We start from the raw sequence: 5,413 nt of genomic DNA, 5'->3' as shown, positions 1-5,413 counted from the left end.
CAGTGCATTAATAGTTTTCACATGGGTGGTAGTTTATACTGAAGTTAGAAAAAATAACTGACAGTAAGAAAGTGATGTCTATAGAGAAAAAGATGAATTATTTTAGGGTCTTGTTATTTGGGTAATTGCTGCCTTACGGTTACCATGTTAGGCCAACATTTTTATCATAACTACAAATTCTACCTAAAAAAAAAAAAATATTTACTAAGAAACAGCTGGTGCTAACGTGCTGTGTGTGTAGGTGCTTATCTGGAGTCACCAAATTGGCAACTGTGTCGGTGTTTTAAAACATTTTCAAGATGACAGATGATTTGGTAAGAAACCGGTGGGCAAATTAAGACCCCAAAGAAGAAGGAGGCCCTCAGCTACCCTGCGGTGACAGACTCCCGCTGTCACTCCTCACTTTTGGATTCTAAGTTTGAACTCCACTTTCTCCTCCTATGGGTCGTGGGATTGTCAAAAGGCACATGATCTGGCAGGATCTTGCACACAACGACGACTTCCTTGTTCTTGGGTATGTTGAAAAGCTTTGCTGCCACCAAAGGGTCGCTGTAGTGGCGCTGTGCTTTCCTCCGGTAGTAAGGGAGTAACGCAGGCTGAAGGGGGCATTGGGCGGGTAATATTCCACCTGTAGCCGCTGGGCCTCCACGTGGGGCTCATCCTGCCGGGGACGGGCCTGCAGAAAGGCACAGTCCACCCTGGGGGCCGAGCTGTCGCTGGCAAGGAACTTGACGATCCTGTTCATTTTAATGATAAAGCATGGCTTTCCCTCTTCAGTGCCAAAGTTGAGATCCACCAGGCCTGAGCAATTCTGCAGCATGTCTGCTATGAACATGCAGGAGAACTTGGTGTGGTTCAGAACCCTGAAGCCCTCCTGGAAGAAGTGCTTCTCAGATGTGCAGTTGATGCTGTTCTCCTACGAAGCCGACGAGCAACCTGCCAGGAAGGTGTGCAGGGTGTGCGTGAGGTCAGCCCAGGGGTCAGAGACATTGTAGGAAATCTCCAGGCCTTTCTCCCCATAGACGCTGGCCGTAAGGTCACCCCTGGTGACTTGAGCTGGTCCTGGTAGTCGGGCGTGTAGAGGTCGATGGTCTGCATCAGCGCATAGAGGCACAGGGCGAAGATCCCAGTCACCACCACTTAGACAGCCTCATAGTAGAGGTTGATCCACAGTCCTTCTGTTTCTGTTCTGGACGCTCCGGGCGTGCAGAGCCGTGCACAAAATCTTATTTTCTGAGGTTACTCTTTGGTGTGCGTTCACATGGGACACAGATACCTTCCCACTCTGGACAGGTCTATCCACATACCTCTTCCCAGACCTTGTAACCAATTTTTCAACCAGTTCCTTCTTAGTATCTGAGCATCTAGTGAAACCATTAGTCAAAACCCATGACTGACATAGATGACACTTCTTGATATCTCTCCTTCTAGTTAAAATGGGCAGCCAGGTGCACCTACTCAAAATTCTGCCCATTGAGAAAATTTCGCTGTCCTTCAGGAGTGTCCCACAATGGGGACGTAATGCTGCAGCTGTCCACTTTTGGGTGGTGCCTGCATGTCATGCAGAATCGTATATAAACCAGGCCTGAATTTTTCTTCCTCAGTCAGCTGGTCCTAGGGAGGTCCTGAGGGGGCCACGGATGTGGTTTGAGAGAGAAAAAGCAATGGAGAAGGAATAGGGGATCTGGACATTTGGTCATTTCCTCATAAAAATTACTTGTGCCTTCAGGACCTGCCAGAGCCCAGTCTAGAATATACTGCTTCCACTCGATTGTGGAGTGCTGCTGTATACACCCAACTTTATGGTTGGTTGGGTCAGACAGCACACAGACCCTGATAGGTAGCTCAGGTCACAAAGTATCTTGGTGGCCCGTGGTCAAAAGTTCAGTTTCTATTAAGGCCCAGTAGAAAACCAAAAGGTGTTTCTTAGAAGAAGAGTAATTATTTTCAGAGAATGACATGAGTTTGCTCCAAAATCATAGAGGTCTACACTGTAATTCACCAATAAGAGACCGCCAGGGTCTCCAAATAGCATCCCTATCTGCTGCGCACACTTCAAGCACTATCATATCAGCCTGAATCTGTTGCAGAGCTTTCTCTTGTTCTAGATCCTACCCCCAAGCTAACAGCTTTCGAGGTTACTAAGTAAATGAGTCAGAGCAGCACTCCCAAATGAGGTACATGTTGACTCTAAAATCCAACGGAGTCCCACAGGCATTATGCCTCTTAGTGTTAGGAGAGGCCAGATGCAGTAACATTTCTTTAACTTAGAAAGGAATATCTAAACATGCCTCATATCACTGAACCCCAAGAACTGTCACTAAGGTGACAGGCCCCTGAATTTTTGTGGGGTTTATTTCCCACCCTCTGACATGCAAGTGTCTTACCAACGTGTCTAAAGTAGTTGCTACTTCTTGCTCATCAGATGCAATCATCATTATATCATCAATGTAATGGATCAGTGTGATGTTCCATGGAAAAGAAAGGTGATTAAGGTCAATCAAGACCATATTATGACATAGGGCTGGAGCACTAATACACCCCTGAGGTGGGACAATGAAGGTGTGTAGCTGGCTTTGCCAGCTGAAAAATAACTGCTTCTGATGGTCTTTACTAACAGATGTAGAAAAAGAATGCATTTTCTAGATCAAAAACTACATACTGGGTGCCAGGAGATACGCTGATTGCTTCAGCAACCAAACCCCATTTGGAACAGCAGCTGCAATTGGAGTTACCACCTGATTAAGTTTACATTGATCCACTGCCATTCTTCAAGATCCATCTGTCTCCTTTTTTTTTTTTTTTTTTTCAGCTGGCCAGTAAAGGGATCTGAATCCTTGACTTGACCTTGGTGTCATCTGACTTCTTCATAGGCCAAATAGGCGAGTTAAACTAGGACTTGATGGGAATCACCACCATCTGTGTCTTTCGGGTCCTTAATTGTGGCACCAATCTCTGCAGTCTTTCCTCCAGGAACATGGTGTTGTTTCTGGTTTACTATTTTCATAGGTAGAGAGTGTTCTAGTGGCTACCACTTGGTTTTTCCTACCATAATACCCTTCACTCTATGAGTCAGGGAATCAATGTTGGAATTTTTCCAGCTGCTTAAGATGACTGTTCTAATGATTTATTCCAGCATTGAGGAAATAACCATAGTACGGATTCAGGGACCAATTAGGCCTTCTGTGAGACAGACTTTCCCTGAAACTCCATTACCCACGTGACCTCCATAGCCCCAACTCTGACTGGTGGATCACAGTGATGTTTTGGCTCTCCAGAACTTAGAATGAGTTCAGACCCAGTGTCCAGTCATCTTTGGAAAGTCTGAGTATTTCCTTTTCACAAGGCACAGTCACATGATAAATGGCCACAGGTCTCCAGAGAAGTCCAGGAGGAAGATTAACAGAATAAATTTTTGGCAGTGTAATAAGATCCTTCCTCAAGGGGGCCTGGTCTCTTCTTCATTCAAGGACTCAGTGTGGGAAAGATGGGAGGGTATGACTCCCTGTTTTGGTTGTTCAAATCAGACTTTTGTTCTCTAGACCTGCAACTCACCCACTTAGATCAGGCAAGATGTTAGTAGACTTCCCATCTATTTTATCTCTATGGATACCATGGTAAGTTAGTGAGTGCCAAAGATCTCTGTGAATTAGACTATTCTCAATACTGTTTTGGCTTTGCTATCTACTATATTAACCATGCTCACCTTATCTTTGGCATATAGGTGCCAGCAGATTCGCTGCCCAGCCTGGGGTCCCATCATGTCTATTGCATTTAGAGATTCCAGTTCAGTGGTAGCCATTTCCTCTAGAATTTCTGACCTACAAAGAGCCTCCTTAGAGCTCTTCAAGGATGCTAGGACTCTCCTTCACAAGTTTATTTCTGATAGTTAGAGTGAAAGTTGTGTCTCCCAGACCCTCCTGGGGTGTGTAGATGTATAAATTTTGCATGATAAAGCCACTCCGGCATTCCAATCTCCCCAAGCCTGTGGATACCCTCCTCCACAACAGGGGTCAGCAAATTACAATATTCAAATTTCAGTGTTTATAAATAAATTTTTATTGGAACACAGTCATGTTCATTTACTTATAAATTGTGCTTGGTGGATTTTCTGCTACAATGGGAGAGTTGAATAGTCACAAACTGACTGGCCCATAAAACCTAAAACATTTACTATCTGGCCTTTTACAGAAAAAGTTTACTGACTCATGCTCTACAGTATACCAAAGAACTTCCAACATTTCAACCTAGCGCAGGCCAATTTGGGGTCGAGGTATCAGTCAACCAACCAAGCAAACTTTTAGAGCCATTTTTAGCCCCTCAAGCTCAAATACTGAATCTCTGCTTCGTGGGCCAATACCAGTAAATTTGGCCTAATCTCACTTTCTATTCTTCCACCTTGATTCCACACCCTTAAGAACCATTTCCACATGTATCCCCCAGTTTACTGTTGATATGAATTGGCAAACAGAAACTGGCAATTATTTGGGTGTGTAGTGCACGTCCTCCTGGGTCACACTTTGTACCTCACCCTCTGGGTTCTGTTGAGCCTCGAGTCTAGTTGCAAGTCTGGAAGCAAGAAGAGGTGGTAGGACTAGCTCCTGAGGAGCAGCACCAGTGCCTTGCAAAGCAACTATCTTAGGGAAGGCCATTACAGTTTCTTCAGATAAGAGAAGGGTCACCTTTGCAGGCAGGGGTGAAAGGACTGCTTCTATAGGCAAAGACTCGGCATAATTCAGGGGTTTGAGGTTCCCAGCTTTACTGAATCTGCTCATATGGCTCCTCCCAATTTTCAGGATCTGATTACTTCCCAATCAATGTCCTAACCTTAACAAAAGAGACCCTGTGACGTTGGAAGTTCAATTTTTGTTGTGATTCAGCCACCCACAGGATTAGACTTTGGGTCTGCTTTTCAGAAATCTCAGCCCTGTGACTATGAGAAATAAGAGTTTCCTTTGGGGCCGTCACAGAAACTTTCAAGTCCCTTATACAGAACTTGAGCTGGGAATTTAAAGCTCTGAGCTCACCATTTTTTTTCCCCCAAGTTTTCCAGCACAGTTAGAAGCAACCAACCAACCTCATTCCACTCCTTGTTTTCACTGAAATGTTCTACAGGAGGCTAACCCACAGAGCCTTGCCTTCCATAGGAATCTAATACAGGAGGCTACTGGTGATGATCTGAGTAACTGTGTTGCCACAGTTAGAGTTACACTATCAGTGTCCCTTATATCACTGGAAACAGGGCCATTAATGACAATTTATGTATTTATTTTAATTGACACATTCTAACTGTATATTTATAGGGTTCAATTGGATATTTTGATACATGTATGTGTTGTATAATGATCAGGTCAGGGTAGGAAGCGTATCTATCACCTCATGCATTTATCATTTCTTTGTGGTGAGAACATTC

The 5,413-nt window shown here is 44.4% G+C and overlaps 1 pseudogene; it reads right to left on the bottom strand.

The window, feature by feature from the left end:
- Positions 1-399: 399 nt before the first annotated feature.
- LOC103596694 lies at positions 400-3,760 on the bottom strand (annotated as a pseudogene).
- Between the last annotated feature and the right edge of the window lie 1,653 nt (positions 3,761-5,413).

The sequence above is a fragment of the Galeopterus variegatus genome, unplaced genomic scaffold, assembly GCF_000696425.1.
Source record: "Galeopterus variegatus unplaced genomic scaffold, G_variegatus-3.0.2 Scaffold2073, whole genome shotgun sequence".
Lineage (NCBI taxonomy): Eukaryota > Metazoa > Chordata > Mammalia > Dermoptera > Cynocephalidae > Galeopterus > Galeopterus variegatus.
The sequence above is the reverse complement of the archived record's forward strand: the minus strand, read 5'-3'. Positions and strand labels throughout refer to the sequence as shown.